The sequence below is a fragment of the Oncorhynchus nerka genome, linkage group LG12 (assembly GCF_034236695.1).
Source record: "Oncorhynchus nerka isolate Pitt River linkage group LG12, Oner_Uvic_2.0, whole genome shotgun sequence".
Taxonomy (NCBI): domain Eukaryota; kingdom Metazoa; phylum Chordata; class Actinopteri; order Salmoniformes; family Salmonidae; genus Oncorhynchus; species Oncorhynchus nerka.
In genome coordinates, this window is record NC_088407.1 from 55,620,487 (window position 1) to 55,635,079 (window position 14,593).

Here is a 14,593-nt window from a genome sequence, read left to right on the forward strand (position 1 = left end):
GATGTGTCGAAACCCAGCTGTTCTCAGGGAATTCCATGAGAGTGGCAACCAGGAACTGAAAGCAGGCGTTCCATGCTTGAAAATATAAAGAGTGGTGCTGAGTGATATGTTTTGTTGGATTTGCCCCAAACATAACACTCTGTATTCAGGACATAAATTTAATTTCTTTGCCTCATTTCTTGCAGTTTTACTTTAGTGCCTTACTGCAAACAAGATGCATGTTTTATGGATAATTCCTGGTAGCATCCACATGAATGTAGAAGTGTTTAGAAACATATTCTATTCTTATTTACAATAAAAGTGACTCCAAAATGACACATTTCACTCTGTTATTTAGGTTAGTTTTCTAGAGTAAATACAATGTTGTTGATCCATCCCCAGTTTTCTCCGATCACAGCCATTAAACTCCGCAACTGTTTGGTTTCATGGTGAAATCCCTAAGCTGTTTCCTTCCTCTCCGACAACTGAGTTAGGAAGGACACTTTTAGTTTTCTGGTGATACACCATCCAAAGTGTAATTAATAACTTAACCTTTCTCAAAGGGATATTCAATGTCTGCTTTAAAAAACAAACATGTTTTACCCATCTACCAATGGAGCTGGTTGGTATAATCAAGGGTGTAGTGCTGCCGGATTTAATAATGATGAGTAAGAAAGTTACAGACGCACAAATATCATACCCCCAATAACAGGGGAGGTTATCATTTTCTGGGTGAGGGGGGGGGGGTGATATTTTGGGGTATTAACTGCCACTATAAATAATGATGTGGCTAGGCTATGTAGGGTTTCTATTCCATGTAGTACTTTAAGAATAGCAATGTAATTTGCACTTTGAATATTGATCCTAAAAAGCGTCACTAATCCACACAAAAAGGAGCTATTTGTACGGAGTGAGATTTGTTTCTTTATTCTGTAATGTTTACCACGATCTGTGTGTCATTATTTACAATTCGGTCTAAGGCACTGCATCTCAGTGCTAGAGGCGTCACTACAGTCACCCTGGTTCGAATCCAGGCTGTATCACAACCCGGACTTGATTGGGAGTCCCATAGGGCGGCGCACAATTAGCCTAGCGTCGTCCGGGTTTAGCCTGTGTAGGCCAACATTGTAAATAAGAATTTGTTCATAACTGACTTGTCTTGTTAAATAAACGTTAAATAATTAGTTGTTTTATTTTTATAATCCGTAATCATGGTAGCATCCACATTAGTGTAGAAGTGTTTAGAAACATTCTTATTTACAATAAAAGTGACTCCAAAATGATACAATACATTATTTACCATTAATTTCTATTGTACACAAAATGATCTGAAACAACCAGAACAAACAGCAAATGCATCCAACAAATGTGTAGAGTCACAAGCTTGATGTAGTCATTGTGTGCTATGAATATGGGACCAAATACTTAACTTTGTACTACTTTAATACACATAAGTGAACTTGTCCCAATATTTTTGATCTTCTAAAATGGGGGGACTATATACAAAAAGTGCTGTAATTTGTAAACGTTCACCTGATATGGATGAAAATACCCTCAAATTAAAGCAGTGTGCACTTTAACCTCTCGGTCATTGTGTCATTTCAAATTCAAAGTACTGGAGTACAGAGCCAAAACAATAAACAAATGTGTCACTTTTCCAGTACTTTTGGATCTCAGTGAATCTCGAATTGTGGAGAACATAACATAATTCACCGTGGGGATCAAACTTGATCAATAATAAACTAGTTTTAGAGCCCAAAACGGCTATCTACAAATGTTGGTTTGTCCGTTCTGGTGATCTTCATTTACATAGGCTTTCTAGGGCAAAACCAGGGCAAGACAAGGCACTCTTTCCTGACTGGGGTGGAGGTAAGATATTGTAACATTATCTCATTAAAACTTTAGAAATTCAGCTAGCTGTTTCCTGATCCATGTAGCTTGCTAGCTACAAGTCATTTGCTACAAGCCAAGTCATTTGCTGTGCATCCTTTATTAATATGTTGTTTCCTAGTCAGGTCAGGAAAATATTTGTCCTCAGATCGAGAGCATGGTTGCATCACCGCCTGTTATGGCAACTGCTCGGTCTCTGACCACAAGGCACTACAAAGGACAATGCTTACGGATTTGCCAAAGACTCCAGCCACCCTAGTCATAGACTGTTCTCTCTGCTACCGCACGGCAAGTAGTACTCGAGCACCGAGTCTAGGTCCAAAAGGCTTCTTAACAGCTTCTACCCCCAAGTCATCAGTCTCCTGAACAGCTAATCAAATGGCTACCTGGACTATTTGCATTGACCCCCCCTTTACGCTGCTTATACTCTCTGTTATTATCTATGCATAGTCACTTTACCTCTACCTATATATTACCTCAATTACCTTGACTAACCGGTGCCCCCACGCGTTGACGCTGTACTGGTACCCCCTGTATGTAGCCTCATTAGTTATTTTATTGTTGCTCTTGAATTATTTGTTATTTTTCTATTTTTGTTTATTTTAGTAAATACTTTCTTAACACTTTTCAAAAAAATGCATTGTTGGTTAAGGGCTTGTAAGCAAGCATTTCACTGTACGGTCAACACCTGTTGTATTCGGCGAATGTGACAAATACAATTTGATTTGATTCAATGTTTTGATTTGAGACATGTATTCCGTGTTTGATTACTGTCAGTACAATCCCTCTTTGCATTGTGTTGCACCATTGGGTTGAAGGGGCAAAGTGATTCTACTCATACTGTAAAGACTTTTATCAGTAAAAATGATTAACCTGACAATAATTACGTGAGGGTTTAATTATAGAACAACGCACAGGCCATGTTAGGATAATGGTTCAAGATAATCGGATAATTGTTCTCAAGAAAATGTTTTGAAGTACGAAATTACCAATTAAAAGTAAATCTGTGACAACTTGATCAAGCTTATGAATATGTAAAACTGCATAATGATGGCAGAAACACTACATGCACCGATCAACACACATTGACACACCCAGTCATCCATTCACACACACACAGGGAAAGAGTTTAACAAGTAATCAGGAACAGCAAGCGTGTGCTATTGGCTTGGGTTTCAGTATGAGGTCCACTTGCCTCCTTTTCTTGAGTGCTCCCACACTGCTCGCGGGCGTCGAGCATCTGCGTGGCGAAGTGCTAAAATAGAAATTGGTTCTATTTGTGACGCTCAACGAGCTGCATGTCCGGCCTCTCCCATCTCCTCATAGGTTTTTAGGAGCATATACCCATGTGGATGATTGACAGATTAACTTAGGTCCACAATCTGATAAATTGTAGTAATTTAATTTGATTTATTTTTGATTTCCCCTTTATTTAACCAGGTAGGCCAGTTGAGAACAAGTTCTCATTTACAACTGCGGCCTGGTCAAGATAAAGCAAAGCAGTGCGACACAAACAACAACACAGAGTTGCACATGGAATAAACAAGCGTACAGTCAATAACACAATAGAAAAAAGAAAGTCTATATACAGTGTGTGCAAATGGCATGTGGAGGTAAGGCAATAAATAGGCCATAGTAGCGAAGTAATTACAATTGAGCAAATTAACACTGGAGTGATATATGTGCAGATGATGATGTGCAAGTAGAAATACTGATGTGCAAAAGAGCAGAAAAGTAAATAAAAACAATATGGGGATGAGGTAGGTAGATTGGATGGGCTATTTACAGATAGTCTATGTACAGCTGCAGTGATCAGTTAGCTGCTCAGATAGCTGATGTTTAAAGTTAGTGAGGGAAATATAAGTCTCCAGCTTCAGCAATTTTTGCAATTCGTTCCAGTCATTGGCAGCAGAGAATTGGAAGGATAGGCGGCCAAAGGAGGTGTTGGATTTGGGGACGGCCAGTGAGATATACCAGCTGGACCATGTGCTACGGATGGGTGTTGTTATCGTGACCAGTGAGCTGAGATAAGACGGAGCTCTACCTAGCAAAGACTTATAGATGACCTGGAGCCAGTGGGTCTGTTGACGAATATGTAGCGAGGGCCAGCCGACTACAGCATACAGGTCGCAGTGGTGGGTGATGTATGGGGCTTTGGTGACAAAATGGATGGCACTGTGATAGACTGCATCCAGTTTGCTGAGTAGAGTGTTGGAGGCTATTTTGTAAATGACATCGCCGAAGTCGAAGATCGGTAGGATAGTCAGTTTTACGAGGGTATGTTTAGCAGCGTGAGTGAAGGAGACTTTGTTGTGAAATAGGAAGCCGATTCTAGATTTGATTTTGGATTGGAGATGTTTAATATGATTCTGGAAGGAGAGTTTACAGTCTAGCCAGACACCTAGGTATTTGTAGATTTCCACATATTCTAAGTCGGAACCGTATAGAGTAGTGATGCTAGTCGGGCGGGCAGGTGCGGGCAGCGAACGGTTGAAAAGCAAGCATTTAGTTTTACTAGCGTTTAAGAGCAGCTGGACGCCACGGAAGGAGTGTTGTATGGCATTGAAGCTCGTTTGGAGGTTTGTTAACACAGTGTCCAAAGAAGGGCCAGATGTATACAGGATGGTATCGTCTGCATAGAGGTGGATCAGGGAATCACCCACAGCAAGAGCGACATCGTTGATATATACAGAGAAAAGAGTCGTCCCGAGAATTGAACCCTGTCGTACCCCGATAGAGACTGCCAGAGGTCCGGACAACAGGCCCTCCGATTTGACACACTGAACTCTATTAGAGAAGTAGTTGGTGAACCAGGCTAGGCAGTCATTTGAGAAACCAAGGCTGTTGAGTCTGCCGATAAGAATATGGTGATTGACAGAGTCGAAAGCCTTGGCCAGGTCGATGAAGACGGCTGCACAGTACTGTCTTTTATCGATGGCAGTTATGATATCATTTAGTACCTTGAGCGTGGCTGAAGTGCAGCCGTGACCAGCTCAGAAACCGGATTGCATAGCGGGAGAAGGTACGGTGGGATTCAAAATGGTCAGTGATCTGTTTATTAACTTGGCTTTCGAAGACTTTAGAAAGGCAGAGCAGGATGGATATAGGTCTGTAACAGTTTGGATCTAGAGTGTCAACCCCTTTGAAGAGGGGCATGACCAGGGCAGCTTTCCAATCTTTAGGGATCTCAGATGATACGAAAGAGAGGCTGAACAGACTGGTAATAGGGGTTGCAACAATGGCGGCAGATTATTTTAGAAAGAGAGGGTGCAGATTGTCTAGCCAAGCTGATTGGTATGGGTCCAGGTTTCGCAACTCTTTCAGAACATCTGCTATATGGATTTGGGTGAAGGAGAAGCTGGGGAGGCTTGGGCAAGTAGCTGAGGGGGGTGCAGAGCTGTTGGCCAGGGTAGGTGTAGCCAGGAGGAAAGCATGGCCAGCCATAGAGAAATGCTTCTTGAAATTCTCGATTATCGTGGATTTATCAGTGGTGACAGTGTTACCTAGTTTCAGTGCAGTGGGCAGCTGGGAGGAGGTGCTCTTATTCTCAATGGACTTTACAGTGTCCCAAAACTTTTTGGAGTTAGAGCTACAGGATGCAAATTTCTGTTTGAAAAAGCTAGCCTTGGCTTTCCTGACTGACAGCGTGTATTGGTTCCTGACTTCCTGAAAAGTTGCATATCGCGGGGACTATTCGATGCTAGTGCAGTCCGCCACAGGATGTTTTATTGCTGATCACAGGCAGTCAGGTCTGGAGTGAAGCAAGGGCTATATCTGTTCTTAGTTCTACATGTTTTGAAAGGGGCATGCTTATTTAAGATGGTGAGGAAATTACTTTTCAAGAACGACCAGACATCCTCGACTGACGGAATGTCCTTCCAGGATACCCGAACCAGGTCAATTAGAAAGGCCTGCTCGCAGAAGTGTTTTAGGGAGCGTTTAACAGTGATGAGGGGTGGTCATTTGACTACGGACCCATAGCGGATGCATGCAATGTGGCAGTGATCGCTGAAATCCTGATTGAAAACAGCAGAGGTGTATTTGGAGGGCAAGTTGCTCAGGATAATATCTATGAGGGTGCCCGTGTTTACGGATTTAGGTTTGTACCTGGTGGGTTCTGTAAAGTTGGTTGCCAACCACCATATAAAGTCCAAAGAAGAAAAAGAAGCCTGAAGGAAGGAAGAGAGATGAAGAGAAACTAATTTGGTTTACCGTTTTATCTGTGGATTAATTGTAGGAGTTGAGGACCTTGTGCATTTCAGGTAAAATAACAACCCAATGTTTATAACCCAGGACAAACTAGCTAACAGCAAGCTAGCTAGCTAAATTACCATAAATGTTTAATGCTTTTTGATCTGTCCCCAAATTAATATAATAGGTTCAGAGTTTGTTTTGATATTTCAACCTGTGTGCCTGATCGCTTCTGGTGTGGGTAAACAAAATCAACATGAGTGCGATGGAGCAAGCGGACTGAAGCGCGTGTCTGGTTTGGTCAGCATATTATGTAACTTTGTACTATCGCCATACTTTTGTGCTGCTGCTAACGTTGTACATATTTATATTGGTGGCTGTCAGCCCATGACTGATGCACTAGCTCATTGTTATTCAGTATCCTTATGTTTGTGGTTTTTATGTTTGTTATGTCTCGTGCTCCTCTGCTGCATATTTATTTGATTCATTTTTAATTTTATTTAACTAGGCAAGTCAGTTAAGAACAAATTCTTATTTACAATGACAGCCTACAGCGGCCCAACCCAGACAACGCTGGGCCAATTGTGCGCTGCCCTATGGGACTCCCAACCACGACCAGTTGTGATACATATCATATCAAATCAGTTGCAAATAAAGTTATAACTTCAAAGGGTCTGATATGTAAAAAGTACTGGCTTTTTAAATCAAAATCTCACAAAATGGGTCATTATACAGGGGTCCTAGTGTCACCCATTGCCATGTGTAAAATAAATGATTAGTTAATACTTAATCATTAATACTTTTAAGTTCTATCCTCTATCCTCCTTTGCACATATTCTGGTACAGTGCCTTCAGAAGTTATTCATACCCCTTGACTTATTCCACATTATGTTGAGTTACAGCCCGAATTAAAAATTCTACACACAATACCTCATAATAACAAAGTGAACATTTTATACAGAAATGTCTAATTTATATAAGTATTCACACCACTGAGTCAATACTTTGTATTCAATACTTTTGCATTTCCTTTGGTAGTGATTACATTCTTGAGGTAAGTCTCTAAGAGCTTTCCACACCTGGATTGTACAACATTTTCCCACTATTCTTTTCAAAATTCTTTAAGTTCTGCCAAATTGGTTGTTGGTCATTGCTAGACAACCATTTTCAGGTCTTGCCATAGATTTTCAAGCAGATTTAATTCAAAACTGTAACTCGGCCACAAAACATTCACAGTTTTTTTTGGTAAGCAACGCCAGTGTAGATTTGGCCTTGTTTTTTAGGTTATTGTCCTGCTGAAAGGTGAATTCATCTCCCAGTGTCTGGTCGAAAGCAGACTGAACCCGGGTTTCCTTTAGGATTTTGCCTGTGCTTAGCTCCATTCTTTTGTTTTTTATCCTGAAAAACTCCCCAGTCCTTAACAATTACAAGTATACCCATACCATGATGCAGCCACCACTATGCTTAAAAATATGGATAATGGTCCTCAGTCATGTGTTGTATTGGATTTACCCCAAACATAACAGTTTGTATTCAGGGCAAAAAGTGAATTGCTTAATTTGAATGCAGTATTACTTTCGTGCCTTGTTGCAAACAGGATGTATGTTTTAGTGTAACAGTTCTGTAACAACAGGCGCTGGCAGACAAGAAGCAAGTACAGGGTGTGGTTTTAATAATAAATAGACATGAAACAAAACAAGAACAGCGTCTGAACAGGAGAAGCATAACAACATCAATGCTGAGACTCGGGAATGAAACTGAGGAAGTGACAGATATAGGGGAGGTAAATGACGTGATGGAGTCCAGGTGAGTCCCATAATTAAGTGCAGGTGCACGTAACGATGTTGGCAGGTGTGCGTAATGATGAGTGAACTGGTGACCTCGAGCACCGGAGAGTGGGAGCGGGAGTGGGAGCAGATGTGACATCTTAGAATATTTTTACTCTGTAAATGCCTCCTTTTCATTCTGTCCATTAGGTTGGTTTTGTGGAGTAACTACAAAGTTGTTGATCCATCCAAGTTTTCTCCGATCAAAGCCATTAAACTCTGTAACTGTTTTAAAGTCACCATTGGCCTCATTATGAAATCCCTGAGCGGTTTCCTTCATCTCCGGCAACTGAGTTAGGAAGGGCGCCTGTATCTTTGAAGTGACTGGGTGTAGTGATACACCATCCAAAGTGTAATTTGATGCTCAAAGGGATATTCAGTGTCTGCGTCTTCTCTTTTTTTTTTACCCATCTACCAATAGGCACCCTTCTTTGCGAGGCATTGGAAAACATCTCTGGTCTTTGTGATTTAATCTGCGTTTGAATTTAATGAACATAAAATTATCTGGTAGCAGTTCTGGTGGACATTCCTGCAGCCCGCATGCCAATTGCACACTCCTTCAAAACTTGAGACATCTGTGGCATTGTGTTGTGTGACAAAACTGCACATTTTACAGTAGCCTTTTATTGTTCCCAGCACAAGGTGCACCTGTGTAATGATCATTCTGTTTAATCAGTTTATTGATATGCCACACCTGTCAGGTGGATGGATTATTTTGGCAAAGGAGAAATGCTCACTAACAGGGATGTAAACAAACATTTGAGATAAATAAGCTTTTTATGTGAAGGGAACATTTCTGGGATATTGTATTTCAGCTCATGAAACACGGGACTAACACTTTACATGTTGCATTTATATTTGTTGTATACTATAAGTGACACATTCCTGAATTAATAATTAACTAGCTTGTTGTTAGTCTAAACAGCTGACGAGATAGCCTGCTAGCTATCGGTAGTGTGCAACGTTAGTCAGTTTGCTAGCTTGGCTAGTGGACTGATTTTGAAAGCACACACTCATTGTTGCATGGTCGTATTTAACATTGATATGAAAGGCATTCGTTGAACATTTTAACATAATGTGTCAAATAAATAACGTTATACTCACATTTCATGAAGTTTTTCTTTATTAAATAGCTATTCTAGCTAGAATGAGACACTGCCTCACTCTGCTCGTCATGGCTATTCTAGCTAGAATGAGACACTGCCTCACTCTGCTCGTCATGTTACACAAAGATCATCCCAATGAATGGAGCTATTCGATTAATCTGAAGCCACATTTGTGGATTGTAATACATCGACAGGAGGGGGAAAAATTCTGCAAGCACAGAATACAGATCCACAAGCACTTTTTAAATGCGCAAATGCACATTCCACAGTTGTAAATGTTAGATTTCTTAACATTTGCTCACAAATCATTCTACATTTGTTCAAATTATGGTTTTATTTGTGAGCTATGTTGAACATATTTACAGATCATGAATTCATTTGTGAAATATTAGTACATATACATGTATTATGGTTTAATTTGTGAAATATTTTTACACAGAGGTGTGGACTCGAGTCACATGACTTGGACTCGAGTCACAAATTTTATGATTTGAGACTCGACTTGATATAAAATAAAATAACTTGAGACTTGACTCGAACTCGGAGCCTCAAGACGTGGGACTCGACTTTGACTTGAGACTAATGACTAGAAATGATCTGTCTAGGTTTACTAATGGAACAATTCTGTGGGTTGTCTGGGAGGCAGCTTACCACAGTGCTAACCCCACAGCCCCTCAGTAACCCAGCTGCTAGCGGCATCATCTCATCGGTCACTCCACCTTCCCGGAAGCCCCGTTTACCCCCCCCCAGAAAGCATCAATGGAGAGCCGAGCACCTGTCGGGCGTTTCTAGCTCAGTTTTCCCTCATTTTCGAGCTTCAGCCCTCCTCCCTCCCCCCGGATCGCTCCAAGATAGCATATCTCATTACGCTGATGTCTGGGAGGGCTCTCTCCTGGGATACTGCTGTATGAGAACAACAGCCTGTCATATGCGTTAGTCTGGAGGGGTTTGTGGGAGAGGTGAAGAAGATTTTTTTGACCGTTTTCAGGGAGAGAAGCTAATCCAGCTTCGGCAGGACTCCTGCAGTGTGGCCGACTATGCGGTGGATTTCAGCAAGTTGGCAGCGGAGGGTGCTTGGATCCAGGAAGCACTGTTTGATTTGTTCCTGCACAGCGTCTCGGGGGAGGTCAAGGACGTGATTGCTGCTCGGGTGCTACCCATGGACCTCATCGCTTTGACCATCCGAATCAATGGGCATCTACTGCAACGACAGAGGGAGAGGAAATCCGACTTCGCTCGCACGTCCAGGGATTCCACCTTACCTCAGAGTCATCCCGGAAGTTCCCGACGATCCCGTTGCCAAGAGAACTCGAGGCTTCCCGACCTTCCCCGAGAGTCGCCGAAGACGGCTGAGTTGCCGAAGATGGCTGAGTCACCGCTTCCCAAGCCCATGCTTGGGAGAGGTGAGTGCTGACAGGGGGGAAGCTAGGGTTCCTTTTGGACACTCCCGGGATCCATTAGGACACTCCGACGGGAGATTATATACCCCAGAAAGGGGATGGTGGAGCCTGATATTTTAAAGGTCAAGAGGACACAAAATGACCAAGAGTCCCACTCCCCTCAAGAACATGTGCTCCTCGTCCGACAGGTTTTTCAATGCTTCCTGGAGAACCAGCTGTGGGTTAAGGCAGACGAGTGCGAGTTCCATCGCTCCACCATCCCCTTTCTGGGGTACATAATCTCCAATGGAAGTGTCCAAATGGAATCCGGGAGTGTCCAAAAGGAACCCTAGCTTCCCCCCTGTCAGCACTCATCTCTCCCAAGGTTCCGTTCACGTGGTCCCCTGCTGCTGACTGGGCATTTCGGGACCTCAAACACCGCTTCACCACTGCTTCCATCCTGGTTCATCCTGACCCTTCCCGTCAGTTCGTGGTGGAGGTCGATGCGTCTGATCTAGGAGTGGGGGCGGTCCTGTCCTAGCGTTCTTCCCTGGACATAAAGCTACATCCCTGTGCCTTCTTCTCCCATCGCCTCAACACCACTGAGAAAAACTACGATGTGGGAAATCGTGAGCTTCTCACAGTGAAGATGGCATTGGAGGAATGGAGGCATTGTCTGGAAGGGGCGGAAAACCCGTTCATCGTATGGACCGACTACAAAAATCTGGAGTATCTCCACACCGGCAAATGCCTCAACTACAAGCATGCTAGATTGGCCCTGCTGTTCACACGGTTCAACTTCTCTCTCTCTCTCTCATATCGTCCAGGATCCAAGAATGTCAAGCCGGATGCACTGTCTCGCCATTATAGCCCCACAGCTATTACTCCAGAGCCCGAGACCATCCTTCCCACCTCATGCCTGGCGACGGCACTCAACTGTGGTATAGGGAAACAGGTCCAGGAGGCACAGCGTTCCCAGCTGAGCCCCGGGGGGGGGGTCCAGATAACTGGATGTTCGTGCCTGACGTGTTCCGCTCCGTGGTCCTGGAGTGGGCCCACTCCTCCAGGCTGGCCTGCCACCCGGGCACCCGCCGGACCCTGGATTTTGTGCAACGATGCTTCTGGTGGCCCACCATGGTCCCTGACGTCTCCGCATTCATCGCCGCTTGCACGGTATGTGCACAGAACAAGACTCCTCGACAAGCTCCGGCTGGTCCCTGGTCCCACATCTCCCTGGACTTTGTCACGGTTCTTCCCCCATCTGATGGCAACACGACCATCCTGACTGTGGTGGATCGGTTTTCCAAAGCCTCCCACTTCATTCCTCTCCCCAAACTACCCTCTGCCAAGGAGACGGCCCAGCTCATGGTGCAGCACGTCTTTCAGATCCATGGACTACCAGTCGACATGGTCTCTGACCGGGGCCCTCAGTTCTTGTCTCGGTTCTGGAAGGCGTTCTGCACCCTTATTAGGTTGTCGGTCAGCCTGTCCTCCGGATTTCACCCCCAGTCCAATGTCAAAGGCATAATGATTAGATTGCAGCAAAAAGTTGATTCAAGTCTTTGAAAAATGTGCACATTTTAATCAGTCTGGAGAGCACTGATTTGTCCCATGCTATTCAATGCTAATTAAATAATGGCATTTTAATAGAATAAATTGTCAGAAAGGTGACTTTCCGGGAGTGACAGGGAAGACAGTAGGTCCATATGAAGCATTCTTTGAAGTTTGTGATTGGTCGACTTGTTTCCATAGCAGCAGCAGCATTCCAGACAGACTGCTTTTTACTGTCTCTCTCCTCTCAGCAAGGTCGGCCACAGAGGGATCTGTAACTGCCACTCATCTACAGACCCTCGAGGGGAGCGTTTCCATCTCAACAAAAAGAGTTGGTGACACCCTGACCCTCCCTGTACTGTGAACAGAGCCGTCAGGGAGATGAGGGACTCAGGGCCACAGGGTTCATTATAACCAACAGCTGCGTGTGCACAATGGATCCTCCTTAGTCAAAACCTGATATGATGAATCTCTCTTCTACAGTAGCTCCATCTTGCTGAGAGGATAATGTAATTATTTGAATGTATTGTAACGTCTGAAGCTGAATTTATAATGATGTTTATACCAAGATGTTATAAGAAATCTTTATAATAAGTTCCCGAGTAAATGTTGAAATTATGCATCTTCCCATAACTGTATAACTGTACTCATCCATAAATTGTTGCTTCTGCCTGCGGGGACATTAAAAAAAGGGCTGTTTATGATGTAATTTGTTAGCACAATACAATGTTACATTTAGTAGTAATAGCACTGCATGAAAATTGGGTCACAATATATTCCATTCTCATCCCATGTCCGATTCATGCATATACAGTAGTGGTGCATTTGCATCACTATACATGTAGACAATAAACATGTCAAAATCTGTTCTGCTTTGCGCACCATGCATCTGTCAAATATACATTTTTATTTCAAAACATCTTTGGGTTGCTGCTAGACGTTCGCGTTATATGCCCACCCACATGAGTCAATGTTGTCCACAGTTGTAAATATCAGACATATCAAACATGCTGATGAGAAATCATGGCAGAACACTTAATTGTTCTCCAGGGAATACATCAATCGATAATGTATATTGTATGTAATGCACACTTTTGGATTAGGGACAGACATTTCATGGCACTTCGCTACAGCTATGACCGGAAAGGATTTTCGTAGCAGGTTAGGAAAAACATTTTCGCTAACCCTAACCCCTTTCCTAACCTTAACCTAATGATCATATTTTCCTAACGTGTTACGAAAAAGTAACTTCTGGTCGTTATTATATCGAAGTGGCGTGAAAATAGTTTATTTCCCTTTTGAATTATACAGTATGTCAAATGTCGAAACTTGTTATCAAAATGCATCCTTCCCTCTGTTGCCCATAACCTATCATTACGTCAACGAGATGTGGACGTTCAAAGGGGACGTTCAAAGTCCCGCCTCTCCCCAATTGATTGGTTGCAGAAGCAATCCCATTGGACGTCAACCTGCCAGTTTCCTGACGAAAGCAATATTTCAGGAAAGGACATCAACGTGGTGAGAAACGTGTTATTAGGTTAACGCTTTTACCTTTCTAGGCTTGTGGTTTAAAGTTTGCGTTTAGCAGTCATATTGCACGGACGAGTAGAGTGAACCTAAATATGTTGTAACTGTTTCAGGTCAGAGGCTTTTGACCGAAAAACAAGGAAAACGTAGCTACATGCTGCTGGCTAGTTAGCTAGTATAGCTAACGTTACATGGTTACACGTTTTGCGTTGCTAGCTACAGTTCCAGCAAAGTTAGTTTAGTATGGTTTAGAAACTGTGGTTTCAATTAAGAGCAAGATCTCTTCATGGTCACACTGAGAATCATTAGTTACAATGTATCACGTTGCCTGTTGACGGTTACCTGACGAACGCTCCATTCTCTTATGTCGAGGCTGAATTGAGGAACGTTATTGATAACTGATTTTCTAGCAACAACATTGAGTCACCATCAGTCGATACTTGTAAATTATGAAACCGCTTATGGAGCGGTTGCATGTCGAAATGTACACAATTGTTACTCGGATAAAAATGGCGGAGGTCGTGCTATTTAAACATTTCAATCAGGGGCAGGGTTTAGTTTTTTTCTTAATTTTGTCCAGGGAGGGTCTAGGAGGGTGTCCACATGTTCCGGTTTGTGCGGGACAGTCCTGCATTTTGGCCGTTTGTCCCATAACCAAACAATTATCTCGCATTTTATGGGTGGCCCTAGTTTTTTCCTGCGAGATGCTTAAGTAAGTGCTATGTATGTACACTGCTCAATACTTAGACAATACAATGTAACTCCAAGTCAATCACACTTCTGTGAAATCAAAATGTCCACTTAGGAAGCAACACTGATTGACAATAAATTTCACATGCTGTTGTGCAAATGGAATAGACAACAGGTGGAAATAATAGGCAATTAGCAAGACACCCCCAACAAAGGAGTGGTTCTGCAGTTTGTGACCACAGACCACTTCTCAGTTCCTATGCTTCCTGGCTGATGTTTTGGGCACTTTTGAATGCTGGCGGTGCTTTCACTCTAGTGGTAGCATGAGATGGAGTCTACAACCCACACAAGTGGCTCAGGTAGTGCAGCTCATCCAGGATGGCGCATCAATGCGAGCTGTGGCAAGAAGGTTTGCTGTGTCTGTCAGCGTAGTGTCCAGAGCATGGAGGCGCTA

The 14,593-nt window shown here is 43.0% G+C and overlaps 1 protein-coding gene across 1 annotated transcript in view; it reads left to right on the forward strand.

Moving 5' to 3' along the window:
• Positions 1-13,335: 13,335 nt before the first annotated feature.
• The window catches only part of tfb1m (transcription factor B1, mitochondrial), a 42,018-nt gene continuing 40,760 nt past the window's right edge, over positions 13,336-14,593 (forward strand). Inside the window, exon 1 of the mRNA XM_029675205.2 lies at positions 13,336-13,440. The gene's annotated coding sequence lies outside the window, so the exon portion shown is untranslated. The remainder of the gene's footprint in view (positions 13,441-14,593) is intronic.